Source organism: Cetorhinus maximus, unplaced genomic scaffold (assembly GCF_964194155.1).
Source record: "Cetorhinus maximus unplaced genomic scaffold, sCetMax3.hap1.1 HAP1_SCAFFOLD_388, whole genome shotgun sequence".
Lineage (NCBI taxonomy): Eukaryota > Metazoa > Chordata > Chondrichthyes > Lamniformes > Cetorhinidae > Cetorhinus > Cetorhinus maximus.
The window spans coordinates 307,280-321,383 of NW_027596334.1; the positions used below are offsets into that span (position 1 = coordinate 307,280).

General features: G+C 46.8%; 2 long non-coding RNA genes across 3 annotated transcripts in view; one reads left to right on the top strand and one right to left on the bottom strand.

Annotated features, from left to right (window-relative positions):
* LOC144673576 (uncharacterized) overlaps window positions 1-14,104 on the bottom strand; it is a 345,035-nt gene that overhangs the window by 263,930 nt on the left and 67,001 nt on the right. The gene's annotated exons all lie outside the window — the stretch shown is intronic.
* Window positions 1-14,104, top strand: part of LOC144673578 (uncharacterized) — a 343,246-nt gene that overhangs the window by 262,862 nt on the left and 66,280 nt on the right. The window lies entirely within an intron of this gene.

Genomic DNA, 14,104 nt, shown 5'->3' on the forward strand with positions numbered 1-14,104 from the left:
AACATCAAGATGACTGTCTTAGCTTAAAGGACCCTAAGAGGATCTTAAGAACACACCAAGGGGGGTGGTCTCCAATTCATGGCTAACAGGAAACTCAAGGGGCTATACAGGGCTTGACTGGAACTTAAAGAACTACTTAGATATCCCAGAGAGAGGCATCAGTCTCAGGTGTGAGATAACATGTTGTCTTTTATTCATTCACAGGATGTGGGTGTCACTGGCTGGGCCAGCATTTATTGCCCATCCCTAATTGCCCCTTGAGAAGGTGGTGGTGAGCTGCCTTTTTGAATCAAAGCAGTCCATCTGGTGTAGGTACACTCACAGTGCTGTTAGGGAGGGAGTTCCAGGATTTTGACCCAGCGACAGTGAAGGAACGGTAATATATTTCCAAGTCAGGATGGTGAGTGACTTGGAGGGGAACTTCCAGGTGGTGGTGTTCCCATCTATCTGCTGCCCTTGTCCTTCTAGATGGTAGTGGTCATGGGTTTGGAAGGTGCTGTCGAAGGAGCCTTGGTGAATTCCTGCAGTGTATCTTGTAGATGGTACACACACTGCTGCTACTGTGCGTCGGTGGTGGAGGGAGTGAATGTTTGTGGATGGGGTGCCAATCAAGCGGGGCTGCTTTGTCCTGGACGGTGTTGAGCTTCTTGGGTGTTGTGGGAGCTGCACTCATCCAGGCAAGTGTTGAAGGCTGGGGGTCTTGGTGCTGATCGTGACTGGGTTGTAGGTAGGCGAGTGACTGATGCTGAACTCCATTGGGTGGAGTGGGGTTGTTTACAGCTTCTCTCAGTTTTTTTCCAGGTTAAAAAATCTCTGTATCTCCAGCCCAGAGTCTCCTCACCAGCTCCACAACGGGCAGATGTGGAAACAGGAGCCACATTGTACCTGGAGCATCCATTACAATCGGGTTCGAATAGAAAAGTAAGGAAGTTATTTTGAACCTGTACTGAAGCTTGGTTAGGGCCCACATAGAACAGTGTGTGCTGTCCTGGTCCCTATGTTATAAAAAGGATTTTGAACTGCTGGAGAGGATAAAGAGAAGATTTACAAAGATGATAACAGAAATGTGTGGATGTACATATCAGGGAAAGAGTGACAGGCTGGGTCTCTTTGCTCTTGTAAAAAGGAGGCTGAGGGGGTGACCTAATAGAGATCCTTAAAATGATGCAAGGTTTTGATCGATTGGATACAGACAGACCGTTTCCTCTTGTGGGGAAGGGCAGGACTAGAGACCATCAATATGAGAGGGTCACCAAGAAATCCAATGGGGAATTCAGGAGAAACCTCTTTACCCAGAGAGCGGTGAGAATGTGGAACTCGCTGGCACAGGGAGTGGGTGAAGTGAACTGTATAGGTTCATTTGAGGGGAAACTGGGCAATTCTATGAAGGACTCGAGGGTTACGATGGTAGGTTTAGATGAGGAGAGATTGGAGGAGGCTGGAGGGGAGCAGGAGTGGTTGGGCTGAATGGCCTGTTTCCAGGTTGGGTATCCTGTGTAATCCTATGAGTCATACAGAAGGCGCCCATTAGCCCAGCTGTGTCTGTGCTGCCTCTTCAAAAGACCTGTTCAGTTAGTCCCAATCCCCCCTGCTCTTTCCCCATAGCTCTGCAAATATGTATTTATCCAATTTCCTTTTGAAAGTTCCTATTGAACCTGCAGTCAGCACCTTCCAGATCACAACAACTGGCTGTGGAAAAAAAAATGATTCCTCATCTCTCCTATCAATTATCTTAAATCTATGAACTGTCATTACCAAACCTGCCACTCAAGTTGGATTTTCCTACGTCAAAATGATTTTGAAAACCTCTATTAAATCTCCCACTTAACCTTCTCGGCTCTAAGGAGAACAATCCCAGCTTCTCCAGTCTCTGCACATTAACCGGACTCCCCCATTCCTGGAACCATTCCGGTTCATCTCCTCTGCACCCGCTCCCAGGCCGTCAGATCCTTCCTAAAGTGTGGAGCCTAGAACTGGACATGATACTCCAACTGAGGCTGAATCATTGTTTGATTAATGTTTACCATAATGCTCTTGCTTTGGTGCTCACTGCCTTTATATATAAAACCCTGGCTGCTCTATACAATTTTTTTTTTATCCTTTCATGGGACGTGGGCTTTGCTGGCTGGGCCAGCATTTATTGCCCATCCCTAATTACCCTTGGGAAGGTTGTGGTGAGCTGCTTTCTTGGACCGCTGCAGTCAGTCGTGTTTTTATTATGATATAAAGACATCATGACTCACAAGGGATTGTGTAAACATGTTGTGGGTTCATTTATTTAAACTAGACACATGGGAACAGATATACACGGATAGAAAGCGTGAAGACATCAGCAGCAGAGCTGTGTGTGTGTGCTCCGCTCACAGGCAAAAGTGAAACTGAGACTGATCGCATGACACACTTCCCTTCTAATGATGTCAAGCTGCTATCCCTTAAAGGCATATTATAACACCCCGCCCCCCTTTCTTTTTAAAAATACTTTCCCTCCTTCCAAAGAAGTATAACTAGTTCCAATACATGTTCCTGTGGTTACCATTATGAGTTTATACAGCTCATAAAACTATGACTGTCTAAAGAGGTAACCTGCTGGTACACCCAGATCTTTTAGTGGTAACCTTGTCTGGTGGTTTCTTTAATTGCTCACAGTGATCTGTGGAATTGTCATTCTTGGATGTTGTTCCTGGTTGCATTTGGGATCTTGTCCTTGATGTACGGGACTGTACGGTGGTGAACAGCTGAATTGGATTTGATTTGCCCTCAGGTATGTCTCACAGTTGTGCTTTTTTGTGTGTGTCATGACTTCCTAGGACCTTGGTTCTGAACAAATCCTTGTCACCTCAGCTGACTGCCACATTCCTTCTGTGGGAACCTGGCTGTGAACTTGTCCCGACTGTAAACTTGACAATTCTGTCCCTGCGTTTTTATTGTGCACATTGGTCCTCCTCTCTTGTAGTTTTAACAGTTGTTATTGGGTTTCTGAGAGAGTAGAATGGGTGAATGTAGGTAAATTGGTATGCACTGATTTGCCGAATATGAGCTCTGCCGGTGATAGAATAGTTACACTTAAAGGTGTTGCTCTCGGATGTAACATTGCAATGCGCAGATCTCGCTGGGTTTGTCTACATATGGGAATTAGGGGTTTCACTGTGTGAATCATTGGTCCAGCTAGGTCATTAGATCTAGGGTAATGAGGAGAAGTAGTGTGATCGATATTCCACTTCTCAAACATATCCTGAAATGGCTTACCAATAAGTTGAGGACCGTTATCCGTAATGATCTCTCTAGGCACACTGGATAAAATGAAAATAGCACTTAGGTTGTGCATGACGGTTGTGCTTGATGTATTGTGCCGAAGAATGTGGTACTTGGTAAAGTAGTTGACAACGATGATGAAATCAGTGCCATGAATGTGAAAGAAGTGGGATCAATGTTGGACCAAGGATGGGTCGGAGCTCCATGTGCAGTGGTACACTATGCTGAATCATGTATACTATCGACATGTCTGGCACTGCTTGATGATGACTTCAATATCATTGTTCATACCCAGCCAATAGTCTGTCTGTCTGGTCAGTCTTCCTGTCCAATCTATACCCATGTGGGAGTGATGAAGTTGTTGATGAATATCAGGTTCCAAAAGATTCCGATATGATCATCTGCCTGCCTTTAAAAAGTGACTGCCCGGGAGATGCCTAGCTTAGCCTGGTAAGGCTAAAATGGTCTCGTGTGTTTGCAGACTTGCTGAATTGAATCAGGCCATCCCTCAACGATGGTTTTCCACAGTTTGTGTAGCGTAGAATCTTTCACTGCTTCTTCTCGTAGCTGCTGGTATCTGCGGTGTGAAAAATATTCCAGATCAGTTGATGGACCTGCATTCTCCTGCAATTGTAATGTTTCAGCTCCCTTGAAACTGCCAATTTTGTCAACATGTTCTGGATATTTCGCTGTTAGGTGGTGAACCGAGGCAATAGGAATAGTTTCTGAGGTTGATCTGTCCAATGAGGTTTGACTGATTCCATGGATTGTCACTAGTGTGAGGTTGCGACACTCTGGTAGACCTACAGTTGCTGGGCCTTAGTTCCCATGGCGTAGAGCATGGGACACACCCAGGAGGGCTGATTGTACTCTCATTCCAGGACTATGGATTCTGCAAATGGAATTACAGAGAGATTCACAGCAGTACCTTTCACCAGGACCTTCCATGTCTGTGGATACATGTCTGTTTTAGAATTCGCGGCAGTAGTGTGTTGGCACTTGCCCCAGAATCAATCTTGGCCAATAACGAATAGATACCAACTTTCTTAGGGCAGATAATCTGAATCTTGATAAATAATTTGGATGATGAGATGGCATCTATGTTTTCCACCAGATTGAAGGTGTGAAACATAGCTCTTCATCTCATCGTACACAAGGCCGTCATTTCCTGGTTTGTCAGTCACCTCGTGTACACGTATCTGACAGGATACCCGATAGTCAATCTTACTGCTCGAAGGTACCCGTTGTGTACGGTCTGTCTGGATCAGTGCACGTCTGGTTGTAGCTGCATCAGCCTTTGCTCTAGTCACTGCCGCTGCCAATGGCCCTTTCTACCCCAGGCCTTGCAGGATTGATGGAAAACCGGGCCTTTCCTTGGTGCCTGGAGAGGTCCACACCTTCCACATGTCTCCTTGGGTTTGGCTATTCTGGTGAATGAGTCAACAATTGGGGTTGTACTGAGGACCTGTGATCTTCATCAAGCTGTGAGGATCGCTCCATACTCACCTCCATCCTTGAGTAGCTCTTCGATAAGATACATTTTAGGCTTGTCTAGCAGATCATTCTGGACAATTCTGTCTGCTAGCTCTGCGTTTGAAGAATCACAGTACCTACCCTTTTCTCTGCATCTACTGATGAAGTGCTCTATGGGTTCTGTGGGCTATTGTCAAAATGACATGAACTCCAGTCGATGAATATGGAAGTTTAACCTGATCCTGAACCGGTCTCCAGTGTAATCCATATCTTTTGGGGATCCTTTAGCTCTTCTGCTGTTAATCCTGATGTGTTTAGCCTGTGTAGACCTTTGTTCCCAATTGCTGGGTGAATTTTTATGGCTTTCTTGGGAGGTTCTGACACACCTGAATTCAAGGGGTGGAAATTTACCTGTGTAGGTCGGGCTGGGCGGGGCAGAGCCGATCGCCACCCGCGATTGGCTGCGTGCCGCCATTTTACGCGGGCAGGCCAATTAAGGCCCGTCAAACCTGTGCGGGCGGGCGGGTGGAGGAGGGAGAATCAGGGCCTGCGCTCTTTTGCACATGCGCGTGAAAGAGTGTAGCAATCTCCCTGAGGCACGGAGCTTGTAGATGGTAAACGCTGCTGCTACTGTGCGTCGGTGGTGGAGGGAGTGAATGTTTGTGGATGTGGTGCCAATCAAGTGGGCTGCTTTGTCCTGGATGGTGTCAAGCTTCTTGAGTGTTGTGGGAGCTGCACTCATCCAGGCAAGTGGGGAGTATTCCATCACACTCCTGACTTGTGCCTTGTAGATGGTGGACAGGCTTTGAGGAGTCAGGAGGTGAGTTACTTGCCACAGGATTCCTAACCTCTGGCCTGCTCTTGTAGCCACAGTATTTATATGGCTAGTCCAGTTCAGTTTCTGGTCAATGGTAACCCCCAGGATGTTGATGGTGGGGGATTCAGTGATGGTAATGCCATTGAATGTCAAGGGGCGACGGTTAGATTCTCTCTTGTTGGAGATGGTCATTGCCTGGCACTTGTGTGGTGTGTATGTTACTTGCCACTTGTCAGCCCAAGCCTGGATATCACCCAGGTCTTGCTGCATTTGGACATGGACTGCTTCAGTATCTGAGGAGTCGCGAATGGTGCTGAACATTGTGCAATCATCAGCGAGCATCCCCACTTCTGACCATATGATGGAAGGAAGGTCATTGATGAAGCAGCTGAAGATGGTTGGGATGAGGACACTACCCTGAGGAACTCCTGCAGTGATGTCCTGGAGCTGAGATGACTGACCTCATGTCAGGCATGAAGAAATTAACCAGAGACGCCATAGCGACCAAGCTAACACATTTCCTTTTCCATTATAGAACCACCCCTCACACAGCAACAGGCGTCTCGTCTGTGGAATTGTTGATGAATCGCTGTCTCAGAGCGAGATTGAGCTTAGTAACGCCAAATTTAGGTTGGGGGGGGGGGGGTGGGGGGGGTGGGGAAGGTGGAAAGGAGTCAGGGAAGCCAGAAAACTGGACATGACTGGCATAGTCATGACAGGAAATTTACCCTAGGAGAGACGGTATATGTGAGGAATTTCGGTGAAAGACCCAAGTGGTTATCGGGTGAAATAAGTGCAGTGACTGGATCTCTTTCTCACCATGTGAAAGTAGAAAACCAAATCATACGGAGACATATAGATCAGACAAGGAGGAGAGAAACAAAGTACCAGGAAATGATTCCTCCAGTGTTCACGATTGAGTCAATGTCTCCTGTTGAAAGGACACAACTGAGCACAGACGTGTCTGAAGGGTCGGCTGTACCCGCGGAAGTTGAGGAAACAGGTTGGCAGGTGTCCACCGAAGAAACTGATGTTCGGACAACACCAGAAAAAGCAGGTTCCTGACAAAACACCTGAAGCTGTGGGTGTGAGATTTTCTACACGCAACAGGAAACCCCCAGAAAGACTGAAGGTGTAAATTAATTCCTGTGTAAATAATTTGATATTTTGAGAAGAATTGTAACTGTAACATGTATTTTTTGAGTAAAGGGGGAGGGATGTGGTAATCTAATGTGTAATATACCTTTAACAAGAATGTTATAATCGAAGATCACATGATCTTACTATCCAATAGCAGAGTAGTGCGGGCGACCTCAGTAGTCAGTAGTCTACAGTTAGGGTCTGTAATGTAGAAACATGGTTTGAGTTGTAAGCGCACAAGTGTAGCTGTTGAGTTCCTTGGTAAATAAATAGTGTGCTCTCAATAAGAACTGTCTGCTGATCTACTTTGTCTACGATACCAACTTGGTCATCCCAAAACAAGCGTATAACCCGGATCCATTAGTCCAGCTAACCAGTCCAACTCCCCCTTTACTGAGGTTGGGAATGGCATTAAACAGGAAATTAGAGACACATGTAATAAAGGAACATCTGTAATTATGGGTGACTTTAATCTGCATATCGATTGGGCAAATCAAATTAGTAACAATACCGTAGAGGAGGAATTCCTGGATTGTATACGGGATGTTTTTCTGGACCAATACGTTGAGGAGCCAACGAGAAAACAGGCCATCCCAGACTGGGTATTGTGTAATGAGAAAGGAATAATTGGCAATCTAGTTGTGCGAGGCCCCTTGGGGATGAGCGACCATAATATGATAGAATTCTTCATCAAGATGCAGAGTGACGTCGTTGATTCTGAGACTAGGGTCCTGAATTTTAATAAAGGAAACTACGATGGTATGAGGGGCGAGTTGGCTGTGATGGATTGGGAAACATTACTTAAAGGGATGATGGTCGATAGGCAATGGCAAACATTCAAAGAGCGCATGGGTGAACTGCAACAATCGTTTATTCCTGTCTGGCACAAAAGTAAAACAGGAAAGGTGGCCAAACCATGGCTTACAAGGGAAATTAGAGATTGTATTAGATCCAAGGAAGAGGCATACAAATTGGCCAGAAAAAACAACAGACCTGAGGATTGGGAGCAGTTTAGAATTCAACAAAGGAGGACTAAGGGATTGATTAAGAAGAGGAAAATAGAGTACGAGAGTAAGCTTGCAGGGAACATAAAAACTGACTGTAAAAGTTTCTATAGGTATGTGAAGAGAAAAAGATTGGTGAAGACAAATGTATGTCCCTTACAGTCAGAAACAGGGGAATTTATAATGGGGAACAAAGAAATGGCTGACCAACTAAATACACACTTTGGTTCTGTCTTCACAAAGGAGGACACTAATAACATACCAGAAATGTTGGGGAACACAGGGTTTAGTGAGAGGGAGGAACTGAAAGAAATCAGTATTAGTAGTGAAATGGTGTTGGGGAAATTGATGGGATTGAAGGCCGATAAATCCCCAGGGCCTGATAGTCTACATCCCAGAGTACTTAAGGAAGTGGCCCTAGAAATAGTGGATGCATTGGTGGTCATCTTCCGAGATTCTATAGACTCTGGTACAGTTCCTACAGATTGGAAGGTAGCTAATGTAACCCCACTATTTAAAAAGGGAGGTAGAGAGAAAACAGGGAATTATAGACCAGTCAGCCTGACGTCGGTAGTGGGGAAAATTCTAGAGTCTATTATAAAAGATTTAATAGCTGAGCACGTGGAAAACAGTGGCAGATTCGGGCAGAGTCAGCATGAATTTACGAAAGGGAAATCATGCTTGACAAATCTACTGGAGTTTTTTGAGGATGTAACTAGTAGAGTTGATGAGGGGGAGCCAGTGGATGTGGTTTATTTGGACTTTCAGAAGGCTTTCGACAAAGTCCCACATAAGAGATTGGCGTGTAAAATTAAAGCGCATGGGATTGGGGGTAGTGTATTGAGATGGATAGAAAACTGGTTGGCAGACAGGAAACAAAGAGTAGGAATAAACGGGTTGTTTTCCGAATGGCAGGCAGTGACTAATGGGGTACTGCAGGGATCGGTGCTGGGACCCCAGTTATTCACAATGTATATTAATGATTTAGATGAGGGAACTAAATGTAATATCTCCAAATTTGCAGATGACATAAAGCTGAGTGGGAGGGTGAGCTATGAGGAGGATGCAGAGATGCTTCAGTGTGATTTGGACAAGCTGATTGAGTGGGTAGATGCAGTATAATGTGGATAAATGTGAGGTTATCCACTTTGGTAGCAAAAACAGGAAGGCAGATTATTATCTGAATGGCTATAAGTTGAGAGATGGGAATGTGCAACGAGACCTGGGTGTCCTCGTACACCAGTCGCTAAAGGTAAGCATGCAGGTGCAGCAGGAGGTAAAGAAGGCAAATGGCCTTCATAGCCAGAGGATTCGAGTACAGGAACAGGGATATCTTGCTGCAATTATACAGGGTCTTGGTGAGACCAAACCTGGAATATTGTGTGCAGTTTTGGTCTCCTTATCTAAGGAAGGATGTACTTGCTATAGAGGGAGTGCAGTGAAGGTTTACCCGACTGATTCCTTGGATGGCGGGACTGACATATGAGGAGAGATTGAGTCAGTTAGGATTATATTCGCTGGAGTTCAGAAGAATGAGGGGGGATTTCATAGAAACCTATAAAATTCTAACAGGACTAGACAGGGTAGATGCAGGAAGGATGTTCCCGATGGTGGGGGAGTCCAGAACCAGGGGTCACAGTCTGAGGATATGGGGTAGACCATTTAGGACTGAGATGAGGAGAAATTTCTTCACCCAGAGAGTGGTGAGCCTGTGGAATTCGCTACTACAGAAAGTAGTTGAGGCCAAAACATTGTATGTTTTCAAGAAGGAGTTAGATGTAGCTCTTGGGGTGAAAGGGATCAAAGGGTTTGGGGAGAAAGCGGGAACAGGTTATTGAGTTGGATGATCAGCCATGATCATAATGAATGGCGGAGCAGGCTCGAAGGGCCGAATGGCCTACTCCTGCTCCTAGTTTCTATGTTTCTAAACTAGTGACCAGGATCCAGCATCCTGCGTGTCTGAAGATGACTGTTCCATCAGTTGTATTCCTCTCTGGCATCAAATAGGAAAAGCAATAGATTTTTCCTTCTGTTCTCCAATGGCCAAAACTTCCCCACGTCCCCTTCAAAAAGCTGTGACCATTTTTGCCAACGTGGGGATACAGAGGAGGGTTCCAAACATGCTTCAAAAAGGGAATAGTTCACCATACACAATGCCATTTTCATCCATCATCAGAATGGAACCTCCCTGTAAAAACCTTCCTGCTCGTGAGGTCTGAACACAGCCTGAGTGTCTCTCAAATTCCATAGTTTAAAACGCTGTGTTTTTTAAAATTCATTCCTGGGATGTGGGTGTCACTGGCTAGGTCAGCATTTATTGCCCTTCCTTAATTGCCCTTGTTCAGAGGGCATTTAAGAGTCAACCACATTGCTGTGGGTCTGGAGTCATGTGTAGGCCAGACCGGGTAAGGACAGCAGGTTTCCTTCCCTAAAGGGCAGTAGGTTTTACGACAATCGGCAACGTTTTCATGGTCATGATCGGCCTTTTAATTCCAGATTTTTACTGAATCCAAATTTCACCATCTGCCCTGGTGGGATTTAACCCGGGTCCCCCCCAGAGCATAACCCTGGGTCTCGGGATTACTCATCCAGTGAGAATACCGCTACACCAGAAAAAACCTCACACCTTCTTATTTTACACTGTCCTCATCATCAGTGCGAGATTCTTGGTGCTTTAAACAGCCAGGGATACCTCAGGAAGAGCTGAAGCAAACATTAACTCCTTAATTCAAACAGCTCCACCACACTCCCTCTGCTGGTACAATTCTGTGCGGTAGCTTCAAGTGAACATTGTGCACCTGGCAATTTCAAAGCACATCTCATGCTCCCTTCGTCCAAGCAGACTTTGTCCTTCTAGAGATGAGAGATTAGATATTTAAGTAACGCACCTGGACCACTGTGTGCAGTTTTGGTCCACGTATCTAAGGAAAGATACGCTTGCCATAGAGGGAGCGCAGCGGAGGTTCACCAGACCGATCCCTGGGATGGCGGGACTGTCTTATGGGGGGAGATTGAGGAGACTGGGCCTGTATTCTCTAGAGTTTGGACGAATGGGAGGCGATCTCACTGAAACTCACAAAATTCTGAATGGGAGTGACAGGGTGGATGCAGGAAGGATGTTGCCCTGGGTGGGGGGGGGTCTAGGACCAGGGGACACAGTCTCAGAATAAGGGGCAGGTCATTTAGGATTGAGATGAGGAGGAATTTCTTCACTCAGAGGGTGGTGAACCTTTGGAATTCTCTACCCCAGAGGCTGTGGAAACTCAGTCATTGAGTCTGTTCAAGACAGAGTTCGATAGATTTCTAGGTACCCATGAGATCAGGTACAGGGATAGTGTGGGAAGGTGGTGTTGAGGTAGTAGATTAGCCATGACCTAGTTAAATGGTGGAGCCGGTTCAGTGAGCTGAATGGCCCCACTGCTCCTATTGCCAAAAATGTGAAGTTGCAACCATTACATAGCTTTCATTTGCGATCTCATAAACTACCTACAACGAAGATCGATGAGAAGGCACCTGGTAGACATTTGCTCTGGCCGTGTTTGCATCCCTAAGGACCCTCCTTCCCCTGTCAGGGAGCCTCGTCACTAACGCTCCCCTCATTGTAATCCTCAGCAGACTGAATCTAGAGCCACCACTCGTTCCATTTTTCATCTCTTCACAGGACTCTGGCCGCAGGAGGTCCAGCAATCTCACCACCCGGCTTGGGAGGTGGTGGCAGAGGTGGTCAGTGCCAATGCTGCACAGAAGACCCACACACACACACACACACACACACACAGATAGACACACAGACACACAGATAGACGCACACACACACACACACACACACACACACACACAGATAGACACACACACACACACACAGGCAGATAGACACGCACACAGATAGACACACAGACACACAGACAGATGGACACACACACACACACACACAGATAGACACACCGACACAGATAGACACACACACACACACACACACACAGATTGACACACACACACACAGACACACACACACACAGACACACACACAGACAGACCCACACACACAGATAGACACACACACAGATAGACACACAGACACACACACAGATAGACACACAGACACAGATAGACACACAGGCACACGCACAGATAGACACACAGATACAGATAGACACACAGACACACACACAGATAGACACACAGACACAGATAGACACACAGACACACGCACAGATAGACACACAGACACAGATAGACACACACACACAGATAGACACACAGACACAGATAGACACACACACAGACAGATAGACACACACACACACAGACAGATAGACACACACAGGCAGACCCACACACACACACAGGTAGACATACAGACACATGCACAGATAGACACACAGACAGACACACAGACACACACACAGACTGACACACACACAGATAGACACACACACACAGATAGACACACAGTCACAGATAGACACACAGACACGCGCACAGATAGACACACAGACACAGATAGACACACAGACACACACACACACACACAGACTGACACACACAGATAGGCACACACACACAGATAGACACACACACACACACACACAGACACACACACAGATAGACACACATCACACACACAGATAGACACACAGACACACACAGGCAGACCCACACACACACACAGATAGACACACAGAGTGACACATACAGACTGACACACACACTCACAAGCCCATCACACATTCACTGGCATCTCACTCACTGTCAACTCAAGGGACATCACCACTCACTCTCTCACACACACCCTCACATCTCCATCTGACCTCCTTAGGAATCACCGTCTTGACAAAGATCAACATGTGCCCCCCACACCCACCCTGGGATACCCTCCTTCCCCAGTACAGCCCTCACCCTGCAGCCTCTTCCCTTGCCTGAGGCCACTTCACCCCCTTCCCCCAGAAAACCCTGGCCCTGCAGCTGGCGAAAAGCCTCCCCCGCCTTACGGTTGGTCTGGGAGGTAGAGACCTGCCCGTGAGAGCCAGCCCGTGGTGCTGCCTGTGAAGCCTGGCGCTGAGACTGTGGGTGCTGCCCGAAGCAAGGTGGGCAAACAAACCTCGAAGCCCCGAGCGGAGTGCGGCTGACCGGGGGCAGGCCTTATATACGCTGTTGTGAAACAGGTCGGTGTGCTTTCCCCGCTGCTGACGCGGGTGGACGATCCAGTGGGAGGGGGCGATTCTGGTGAGCTGGTCTAAAATGCGGACGTGTTAGGGACGCAGTCCGCCATTGGCGGGCGGAGCCAGACGGTCGCAAACTGGCTTCACGACGTCGTGAAACCGATCTCGGGCCTTCCCACCAGATTGTCTGCTCACACCACCAAACACGCCCGACCCCAGCAGCCATAGGGTCTGATATTACCCACCCCGCCCCACCACCCTCACTTTGTACAAAAACCTCCCCACATTGTTCCAGTGACTCCACACTGCACTTCCACAACACAAGCACGCGTGGGAAAAAATCTCAGCTCAACCTTCTCGAGGGTCCATCCCCACAGCCCCACAGCAAGGGGCATCTCGCTCCGAGGCACTCCTTTCTCGGGGTGAGGAGGCTGGAGGGACGCTGCCAGGACATAGAGTCTTGACCACATTTGGGATTTGGGGGTGGCAGAAGCTCACTTGGGTCACTGACGTCAGGATAGCGTCGCCAGGCTCACCCGGCGCTACACCATCGCAATAACACAGCCCCGGGCAGCCATGCAGCACATGCGGTGGGGGGGGGGGTCCTTCAGAGCATTGCCAGAAACAATGGCGCACAAACTCAGGGACTGTCTCTAAATGGTCATTCACAAACAGAGACATTTCAACAAGGGACTGTCTCTAAACAGTTATTCCCAAATAGTGACACTGCAATAAGGGACTATCTCTAAATAGTGATGCTGCACTCAAGGACTGTCTCTAAATAATCATTCACAAATATTGACACTGTAATAAGGAACTGCCTCAAAATAGTCATTCATAAATAGTGACATGGAAATAAGGGACTGTCTCTAAATAATCATTCACAAGTTGTGACTGCAATAAAGGACTGTCTCTAAGTAGTCATTCACAAATAGTGACGCTATAATAAGGGACAATTTCTAAATAGTCGCTCACAAATATTGATACCCAACAAGGGACTGTCTATAAATAGTCATTCACAAAGAGTGACAATACACTAAGGGACTGCCCCTAAATCGCAAAACTCAAATAGTGACACCGCAGTCAGGGACTGCCTCTAAATAATCATTCATAAATGGCGAGACTGCAGTCAGGGATTCTCTGCAAACGTAACACTTCAGTAAGGGACTGTCTCTAAATTTCAATACACAAATAATCATATTGCAGTAAAGGGCTGTCTCTAAATAGTCAAACAAACAATCATTTTTCCTATAGGC